Source organism: Mesoplodon bidens, assembly GCF_964165515.1.
Source record: "Mesoplodon bidens genome assembly, chromosome: 17".
NCBI lineage: Eukaryota > Metazoa > Chordata > Mammalia > Artiodactyla > Ziphiidae > Mesoplodon > Mesoplodon bidens.
In genome coordinates, this window is record NC_138174.1 from 51,027,973 (window position 1) to 51,039,543 (window position 11,571).

Below are 11,571 nucleotides of genomic sequence, written 5' to 3' on the forward strand. Positions count from 1 at the left end.
CTATAGGACGGTGGTAAACAGTCCCTACCATTTCAACAGATGAATATTTTTGCAACACTGGCCCCAAATAAATACTTTTATCCAGAGTCAGTCTTCTTGTTCTGGTGATTACAACAGCAAGGTAGAGAAAACAAATAGGTTCTGCTGTACAAACGAACATTGTAATGAAGATCTAAATTTGCCCGTTATCCCTTGAAACAGCAGTTTGTAGGTACAGAGGGGCCAGGATATTGCTGTTCTTTTGTGTACTGTGCAAGGAGAAGGGAGCAATTTGAATAAAATATCTGACAAATAAACTGTGGGGAATTTGTCAGAAGTGTTCGTGGTCTCTGCAGGAAGTCTGTGAGGAGAGTTGAAGGCCTGTAATGATGAGGAAGCCTTTGCCACAGTCTATGATACACTGAGTACAGGAAGGCAGCTCTTCTAGAACTATGTCTGTATCTTGCATGCCCTAAGGGGCCACTCCTGCCCCTCCTCAAGCTAGTCAGTGGGCTCAAAACCAAAAGATTTCTCTGAAGGGGTTATTTAAGATGTGGTGAATTTTCCTGTATGACTCGTACTTACTTTGTACCCAGAGTTGGTGACCTGTGTAATCTATGCTTGAACCAATTATTTATTTTCAAGTATATTTATAGTCTCCACTCATCACAGAGAACTGAAAAATAGTAGTCAACTTTTAGAAAGCTGCCTTTAAAGAGAATCATAAAAATGGCTTACTATTTTCAAGGCCACATTTTAAATAAGAAACACTCATTCCTCAAATATATCACTCAATAATTTGAAATACAGTGGAATATGTGTATGTTAAGAGTTTATTGTAATTTTTAACTTAAAATTTTAAATATTTGGTTAAAATAATTTTTTAAAGAATTATTCAAATGTATTTAAAATTATCTCATAGTCTTAAGGTCACAAGTTGAAATATTTACACAACAATCCATAAGAAATTGCATCTGATAAAGAAGGGGGGAGGGGTGGTTACAACATAACATACAATAAAATAAATAGAGCTTCCATCAACCTGAGCTGGAAAGTGAATTATGAATTTGAAGTTCCTTCATAAAGAGTAGCTATTCTGTTCCCCTGAAACTTAAAGATTTTTTTACCAAATAATAAAATTTCTTAATGTAACAAGCCAAGGTATAGACTTATCTGTGTATTGAGAAGGAGAGTGGAAATTGCCTTGGCAATAGAAAAATATGTAAGTGAGGGTCTTTAGTAACAGACTCTGTCTTTGTGATTTTTCAAATATATTTATTTTTTACTATCCAGCTGGAAATTCTTTTTGGTTACAGACAACTCATCAGAGAGCTCAAGATTTCTGTTCTCACTCCTGTGTGGGGAGGGTCTAGTCTGAAAACTTTCAGTCCTAGGGTCATGGTGTTCTTTTATTCCCTGAGATTTTATCGCTCTCTATTGGGAGAAAAGACTCTTTTTCTAATGAATAATTCTTGGAGTCAAATTTATGGCCTTACAGTTCCTACTAGCTCAAACTCAGGCTCTTCTCTCTGGATTTCTCTAACTCCCATAGAACATGAAGGCTTCCTATATTTCCTGTGTCTGCGTAGTAGCTTTCTGAGCTTGATTATTCAGAGACCTGTTGGAAATAGGAGAAAAAAACACATAATGATCTCAACAGAGACAGAAAATTACTTGATACAATTGAACATCCGTTCATGATAAAATTTCTCAGTAAGGAAGTATTGAAGAGTACTTGATAAAGTGCTTTTCCCACTTGATAAAGGTGTAAACAATTAATAAAGAGAAATCTCAATTAAATAGAGTCAGGAGACCAGAGAGCCTGTCACGCCTTACAAAGATAGCAGAACCCAACAAGGAGAAGAAAGACTTCCTCTTCTTTCCTGACAACATCTCAGCCAATGAGAAACTGTCACAACTCAGCCATCGAAAAGCCATGGACTCTGATTACTATAGCCCTCCCAACTGCCTTTTCTCCCTCTATAAAAGAGTCCTCTCATTTTTGCAGGGCACTTGCATTTGGTTTGCTATGTTTGCAGACCCCAAATTGCAATTCTTTGCTGATCCCAAATAAACCCATTTTTTTGCTGGAGCAGTAATTTGCAATCTGTTTGTTTTAGGTCAACATTTTGGTGACATGTGTGGGAATCCAGAGAGGATCCCTAACAATTCCAAGGCTGGTAGGCAACCAGGTGCAGCACCCAATTAAGTCCATTCACTACTATTCTCATTCTACCCTGGAGTTTGAAGGCATGTCTTTCTCCTGGATATGAGGGTCTGTGCTTTTTGCATTTTAAAGCTCTCTGGCTTTATTTGGAATCCATTTTAAGGCTTCATCTGTTCTAGTTAAGGCCCTGTTCTGGTTTAGTACTTTGACCTAATTTTGAAATCAGACTGTTCCACGGAAACTATGCTAGCCTTTGGCCCTTTCTTTTGGGAGCAGAGGCTGTTTCATTGGAACTGTGCTGGTTCAGCTTTTCACCAGGTTGCCTTTGGAATAGGGGCTATTCTATCAGAACTGCACAGAGCAGCTTTCAGTCTGGTTCCTCAGGGACCAGCCTGTTCCCTTAGAACTGACTGGTACTAGGTCTGCAGGCTGTTTGAGTTGTTCCGGCTGTTTGAAAATTATTCTCTTATTCTAGAGAAAAACCTCAGAAATGGGATCCCAGTTATCCAAATATTTTGAGGGTAATCCCCCTTACCGTGTCCCTGGCCAATTTTATGTTTGAAAACCATGGTTCTTCCTCATGTACATGCTAACTAGATGGACCAAGCTAACTAAAGGCAACTAAGAATATCAATGAGAATTATGGGGAACTTTTGAACATCATCTGGTGACCTGAAAGTAAAGATTTCTTTGAATTAAAGCAGACAGCATCTGATGAGACAGCTCTCCCAGGATATCCAGACCAGGCCTGTTGGAAGTTTGTCACTAGGCCTTTGATGATGACTTAACATTTCAGATGATTCCAATGTCCATGATCTTGATAGTATGTGAACCTTAGATTAAAAGTGCGTGGGCTTCCCTGGTGGCGCAGTGGTTGAGAGTCCGCCTGCTGATGCAGGGAACACGGGTTCATGCCCCGCTCCGGGAGGATCCCACATGCCGCAGAGCAGCTGGGCCCGTGAGCCATGGCCGCTGAGCCTGCGTGTCCGGAGCCTGTGCTCCGCAACGGGAGAGGCCACAACAGTGAGAGGCCCGCGTACCGCAAAAAAAAAAAAAAAAAAAAAAAAGTGCCTGAATATTTTCCCTCTTGCCCCTTTTTGTTACTCAAATGTGACCTCCGTAGTCTTGCTCTTTCCTGACCATGTGAAGACATAGAGAGTAGGCAGCTGTACACTAGGAAGAGGCCCCGCAGCAGAACCTGACCCTGCTGGCACCCTGATCTTGGACTTCCAGCCTCCAGAACTATGAAAAAGAAATCCCTGGTGTTTAACTACCCAGTCTGCAGTATTGTGTGATGGCAGCCCGCGCTGATTAAGACAGTGAGGAAACAAAAAGAAGGGGGGTTTGACTCATCCTCTGTTGGTGAAATGGGCTCCTTACAAGTCTAATGAGCTCTCTTCCAGGGCAGCTAGGCAGAGCGGTGCCTTCAACAAGTGCTGACTGAACCCCTGATTGAACCCCCGTTGAATTCCCCTTGATCCAGATTTGATGATGTGCGCTGCTTTGGGAACTAGGCAGGTCAATAAAGGTACCAATTTATCCTAGAATTAAATCAAGAGGAAACAAGAATACTATCACATGTTTTTTTTACTCTACTGAACATTTTGACAACGTTGAGGGAGGGGGCTGAATACCCCTGACAGTGTATTTCCAATTCATAATCATCTGGGTGCGGTTTTTTCCACACTTTCAGGGTATTTTTCTCTTTTCTGAAGAGTTTTTCATACATTACTATGATAGTCCCATCATTCGTTAGTATTTAAGATGGTAAGTTTAGAAGGGTACAGTTAGATCTCCCTCAGATTCTGTCTATAAATCATATCACCAGGTGACCTGGAAGACCCCTTGCTTCCACAGCTGACGGGGGTCAACATTTCCAGCCTAGACCCTGTATGGCTGACCAAAAGGGAAATACCACACAGGAATAGCTATGCATGGAAGTTCTGCAGCAAATCACATAAAATAAGTGTTTCTTCTTTTAATCCCCACTAAATATAAATAATATAAATGATTATAACACAAACACCATAACTAAACAACACCAAGTATAGCAAGACAAAAGGCATAGAGCACATGGCTTTTGAATTAGAATCTGCATCTCTTTTGAATAGCCCTAGCTCTGTTTCTTTATTGAAAACCCGAGTCCCAGGGTTTAAGTCTAGTATTACTGTAAAGAGCCCAAAGAATCCACTAGCTATACTCCTCTCTTAGTCTTAAACTACAATACAGTCCACAAGCAACTCAAGAAGTGGGCATCCTAGTTATATCATCTAAACAATTAATCTCACAGCACAGTAAAACCTGAAACAAAACAGTTTACACCAGATGAACTGCTATCCAGCTGCCTGCAGAAGTGTGCAAAACCTGCAAAATAAAGCATGCTTTATTTTACTGGTGTGCTAAAGCCATCTTGCAGGTACTGTGGTAAGGAAAAAAATTATACATGCATATATATGTATATATTATGTATATATAAATTATATACATGTGTGTATATATATATGATATATATATATGATATATATATGTATATATATATTATATATATACATATATATATATGATACACACACAAACATACACAGACTTTGGAATAAAATAACACAGATCATTTAGTCTTATCTTCTTGCTGCTTTAACTATGAAGCCTAATTTTTAAACTGTTCAGTGGAAGCCTATTTCTGGGGTCTCTGACTCTGAGACCGTGTTAGCTGCTGGACGTAGGTACTGACCACTGCTCAACTCATGCAGTTTTGGAGCAGCTCGAAACAGCTCGGAGCAAATCCTTTCTTAGTCTATGGCAGGCACTTAAGATGCCACTGTGTCACATATGTTTCCAATTAATCTCCTGCCAGGCTATCTGATTGAATTACACAATCACTGATATGTTTTAAAGGCTTAGCTAATTTGAAGCATAGCCATAGGTTAAACACTATTGAACCATCAAACACAAAATATATGTTTAACATAAACAAATCATTTCACAGATACAAACACAGCTAATGGGGCGCTATCATAAGGGGAGGTAAATGCCTTTGTCTTATTTTGTCCTTATACCCAAAACAGTATAGTGCCCATTTTTTTAATACTAAAAATAAGGTACAAGGAGAATTTTTCATTTATTACAATATAGACAAACAATCTGAATAATTCAGGCTGTGTTTACAGAGCACAAAGTGAGGTTCAGATTTCATAAATATTCATGATTAGTGTGGGTAAGCCATTCAGATAATTCAGAAGCCGTCCTATCCCTGAATGGTTCAATTTGCTGGAATAGAGGAAGCCAATTTACCAGCTAATTATGACATCTCTACCGCTAAGTATGGAACCAAAGAGGAGAAAATACCTCCTTATTTTTATCTTAATTCAGATTGTCGTTTCAATTCAATTATGTGGAATTAGGTGGATTTGGTTAAAAGATTATTCAAATTCCTGACCTCTTTTAAACATGGCATTTCTCTTTCCGTCCATTTTCTTATCCTCATTTTTTGCCCTTGGTGTGGACTGTGTGCAGGTGGAACCAATACTTAGGTCTCAGCTCCCTGTGATTTCATCCAATTATGTTATCTAGCACCTGGTGAAAGTATTACTCAGAAGGCAGCAACAATCTCTACTCGAGGAAATGAATGGTTTCCTTCACAATGTCATTCCAGAAAAATCGGTCTACTTGTAATTATAAGGCACGCTGAGAAGGAGGTAACAGAATGGCATTTAAGATTTAGGCCAACATTTTAAAACCTCTGTCCTTCTACTTATCTATTCTACTGTGTTTTTTTTTAAGTATTTTTTAAAATATTTATTTATTTGGTTGCGCCAGGTCTTAGTTGTGGCAGGTGGGCTCATCAGCTGCGGCTCGCCAGCTCCTTAGTTGCGGCATGTGAACTCTTAGTTGTGGCATGCATGTGGGCTCTAGCTCCCTGGCCAGAGATCGAACCCGGGCCCTCTGCATTGGGGGTGTGGAGTCTCAACCACTGTACCGCCAGGGAAGTCCCCACTGGTTCTTTTAATATATCTGTTTTGTAGCTAGAAAATAGCTATGCAAGAGAAAAGACTGATGAGAAATTATTGGTGGAAAACAACAGGAAGGAAATTTTTTAATATGGTAATGAAAAGTAAGAACTATCAATGTAGTTCTCAGACTCAAGCCTTGTGTTGTATTTTAAACATATCAATGAACATTGATCTCAGCTGGAAAACTTGACTTTCCAGAAGCCCTCAGTTTTACAGACCTTTTCTTCCAAAGCCTTGTGAGTTTCACACGTATCTCCCCTGTTTTATCTAGTAGTTATCAAGAGGCTGTTGCCACAACGACACAAAGCTAGACAGTCTGACATATTATGGTGGGTCAGAGCTGTCAAAGAGCTTCTCCATCCAAGGAGTCAGCAAAGCTGACAGAAATGCAGGGACAGCATCAGGACTCCCCGTCTGTTTCCACAGAAGGTGACAGAACTCTGCCATTTCCTCCCATGAGTAAGTCTGGCTGAGCCTTTAATGCCCATTTTCTGGGCTTCACATCTTAAGCAACAGTCAGAATAGGGCTCCCTAACAGACCTGTGAGAAGGGCATCTGTTTTATTTTTACAAAATTCAGAATTGTTGTTGGAAATTGGTAATGATAGAGGGGTGAGTATGGGGTAGAGGGCTAGGTAACAGTGGGAAGAACGGGAAGAAACAAGGGGAAGACAACTGGGAAAGTAACTAGAGCCGTATATCCGAGCTCCTGGAAGACTCTGGCAACGCTTTGTTTATATCTCTGTTTCTCTCCTCTAGCGGAAAGCTCCTTGAGGGCAGGAACTATTTCTTATTTGTATTTGCAATCATTGCATCTGGTAAGGCAAGTGAAATATCCCCACCCCGCTGTCCACCTTCCCTCTCATTGTCTTTCTCTCTCTCCTCCCCAAGGGCAGAGATGTTGCTTATGCATTTAGTCTGAGTTTACAGCATGACGGGGCCATATTGATTGGCAGATGGGGTCACTGATCGTACTCATCTGTGGGATAGGAAGCTAAATGAACCAAGATCAGTGAGCTCTAATAGAACGGCTAGAAGGGACGAGAAGTCAGTGGCTTGAAGCCTGGCAGATAAATATTTCAAATGACAACAAGCAGTGCAGTTACATTTGCTGGATATGAACCTCTAGCCAGGTGCATGGAATCACTGACTGAAATATGTCCAGACTGTATATTCCCTATTAAATATGGAAAGACCAACTTTGAAAATGATTTTTTAGAATTCTTAGATTTATTGCTATTATACATACATGTGTCAGAAACCAGTATTTCACTGTTTTAATTTCATTAATTAAAATATTTATCAGGAGCTTATTTCACTCATTCACTTACTCCTTTATCTGTGCCATGCAGAATTGAATGTTCTGTGTACACTGTGATACTCTGCAGACACATCAAGCTAGACTCTGCAACTACTCTCAGACAAGGCTGGCATCGTGGTTTTACAACCCATGTCATCACACTATGCCTCACACTCAGAAGGGACCCACACTTGGTTTAATGCTCTGTTGTCATTGTCTGGAAAGTCTTATAATTTTTTTTTATGAGGGGCCTCACATTTTCATTTTCCACTGGGGCCCACAAAGTACATAGCTGGTACTGCTTTCAGAGTCATGATGAGGAAATTCAGGTAAGATTGTCTGAAGGTCAAGGAACCACAGTCCAAACATTCCTTAAAAAGCCATTGCATAGTAAGGATATAGACAGTCCATAGGGTTATCTTGAATCTCAGTATTCAGAAACTAGTATGTCCTGGGATTAGCCAGGTATCAGGTAAGCAAGTTATGAAATGTGAGAACCAGGAAATCAGCAGAAAAAACACTGACCCAAGGAAAGTCCAAGCTCCCAAATATGTGAGCTTTGGAGTCTTTAAAAGTTAAAATGGAAAAAGAATATTGATTCATAATAAGAAGGCATGGTCTCTGGAGCAGTTCTCTCTCCCCACTTTTATTTGTTTTATTTTAAATATATTTTTAAATTTTATTATATAAAATTTCAGACATCTTAAATATATGATGATAATAGTATAATAAATCTCCCTATACCTGTCATCCAGCTACAATAGTTATCAACATTTTGTCAATCTTGTTTCAATCATCCCTCCATATTTGGTTGAAGAATTTTAATCAAAATCCCTATATTTCACCCATTAATACTTCAGTATTGAAGTCTAAAAGATAAAGACTCTTTTTCAATATAACCTCAACACCATTGTTACAGCTAACAAAATCAATATTTTAAAGAATTATCTAATGTTCAGCTCACGTCCATATTTCTCAAAGATGTGTTTTTTAGTTTTGTTGTCCAAATTAGGATCCATGCAAGGTTTGCCTCTGCTTGGTATTGTGATATGTCTCTTTTAACTGATCACATGTCCTCCTGTCTCCATTTTTTCATGTTACTGATTTGTCAAAGTATCTGGGTCATCCATATTCAGAATTTGGCTGATTGCATCTTCATGGGCCTCTGTACCATGTTCCTCTAACTTTAGAATTTTTCTTTTAATTGGTTTTAGATTTAGGGGGTAATTGGGTGTAGGTTATTTTGGGAGGCAAGAAAATTTCATAAGTGCTGCTATGTATTTTCTTTACATCACATGGGGAAACATATAATGGCTGATTGCCCCACTTGTAATACTATTAAAATTGGTTTGGATATTGCTAGCCTGGTCCCTCCATTTCAAATTTCCTCCTTGGCTTTTCAGATAAGAGTTTTAACAGCTATTGATTATTACTGACTTGATATGTTATTTCATTAGAAGTTGCAAAATGGTGTTTCTGATTCTAGCATTCCTTCTGTTTTTATTAGCTAAAATTCTTCAATAGAGAATTTTCTTTCATCTCCTTATTTACCATAGAATAGGATTCATACAGGAAATTTAGTATAAATGGTCCTCCTACTCCAACTTTTCTTTTCTTTTTTTTAACACTCTTTAGAATAGTAAGTGGGTCTCCCAGCAACTTCTATTGATGATCAATGAGAGCTTTGTTGTTGTTGTTGTTAACATATGCTGATGAAATTTTAAAATATTTGACATATTTTAATCTACTGCAGTCATTATTATTTTTCATACTGCAATTACCTAATCTATGGTTAGTGGGATCTTTTCAAGTAGGGTCCTGCCTCTCTTTGATATGTCCCCAGCAGTCTGATATCTATTTCCCTTTCTGACACAAGATGTTCCAGATTCACCTTGTATCTTTTCTTTCCCAGACCTAGAATCAGCTATTTCTCCAAGAATTTTAGAGACCACGCTCTCTGCTACTTCTTTTTAAACAACTTTTTACTGAAGTATAGTTAATTTACAATGGTGTGCAGCAAAGTGATTCATTTATATATATGTATGTATATATATAGTTTTTTTCTTTTTCAGAGAAAGACAAATATCATATGATATCACTTATATGTGAAATCTAAAAAAATGATACAAATGAACTTATTTATAAAATGGAAATAGGCCATATACTACTCTTTTGAATTTTTCTTCCCTTTTGGTAGAAGCCAATACTGGCAGAACTGGTTTGAGACTGTTCATGTATGAATATGGTTTCCTCTGAGCTAAGAATATCCAAGACATTTAGGGCAATTGTCTCAGCTATGTTGAGGTCAATCTAAGAATAAGATTTTGTCTCTACAACTAATGTACTACTTGTTCCATTTTCAGGAGTTATTCTATATGTACAGAATAAAGAAGAGAGATAAAACTAGGAGAAATTTTTTAAAGATCTCTTGTTTTAATCTTTTGTTTTCTGTAGATTCTTTAAGAAAAAAAAAAAAGAAAACCTACTGCTAAAGTGATTTTGTCCTAAATCAGTGAGGGTTTCCCAATAAATAAACTTTTGATATGAGTTTTGTTTCAATTTTTTGACCACAGTAAATGAAATTACAGTAGAAACTCAGATTCTTGATGCAAGAGTTGATACATAAGTAAATACTTATTTATGGAACTTTGTTTGGTTATTGGCTATTGATGATGATGATGACAATGACGATGATTCACACTCATTCTTGTGGCTAAAGGAAGTACTTGTAATTAAGCAGCTCTGGGGAGCCAGGACTGTCTCATGGAAATCCCTTGATCTTAGTAGATCCGGGTACATGACAAATATGCTGGTAGATGTTTACCCACTACCATTTCAAGTGCTCACTTGTTGCTCCAGCCTCTTTTCTGATCTACTAGAGTACCTGCTCTGTGTAAGACACTGTCAGGGGCAGTAATAAAAGTCCTAGCAACAGAAAGATAGAGCCAGAGCCCCTTCCTCTTTTCTTTCCCCATTTCCCAGTACAGATGAGAGCATGTGCTGTATAACAAACTGGTGCATATTGACTGCAAACTTCCCTTCTGTCATAGAGTGAAGCAAGGGTGAGACATCCACCTGACCTGTTTACTGTGGAGTTTCAATGGTTCGAATGGGAATACATGACTACATTTACACAACTTTACCACCTATCAAGATGTCAGATTCACAGATGCTTCTTTCAAATTAAACATTCTTAAAAATTTCTTTGAATTGTTTCTAGTTCGTCTAAACAATTACCTCTCGGTTTCAGGCTTAACATTTTTAGTATTCCTCTAAGTTTCCACAAAAATTACAAAATTCCTAAGGTTATAGAGGTATTCTTTTTTTGCTGAATTCTTCTTAATTAGTGTTAGGTTCTCTCCTTCTAAATGTATCTATCAGTCATATACCTGATTTCATTACACAATACTTTCAATTTCCTTTTTCTTTGTTGTATTTAGTCTCTAGACTTTAATAAAATAACTTTAGGAACCTTTTTCATTTTCAAAACAATTCTATAGGACTGCATTATCACATTTAAGTAAACGAGATTTATATTTTTACATTCTTTCAAAGGAAAAGAAGAAAAATGTTAAATTATTAACTCTTTTGTCAAAATGCTTTAAAATTCTCTGTGTTTTTATTTATCAGATACTTTTAATTGAAGTTGTTTCTTAGAAAATGAATTCCTTGTGAAGAAAACTTTGAATTCTCCTTTTATCTATACATTAAATGGCTTATGCATCTTTTATTCCTTTAATGTTAAATGCCAATATTTTACTCTTGGGTACTTTCTATGTAGAAGATCCACAACAAGAACAATGCTTATTCTGCAATTCTTTATATACAAGTGAGTTACTATTCAAAAATTATTATAAGCTGATGATCAAAGTCTAACATAAGTTGCTGTGCTGCAAAGTGGATGATGACATATTTGGCAGGCTATGCATGGCCAAGTTTCTTTGCAACCTGGATGATATGGTAAAAACACAGAAGCAAGAACTCGTATATGTGATAAAGCTAGACCCTTGAGTATTGACAAGCCCATGCTCCAGCCTAATGATGAGAACTCAGCTCCTGAATCCACAAAGGTGACCATCCAGCTTCTGAAAGGAACCAGGAGGTATGTTTTCTCAT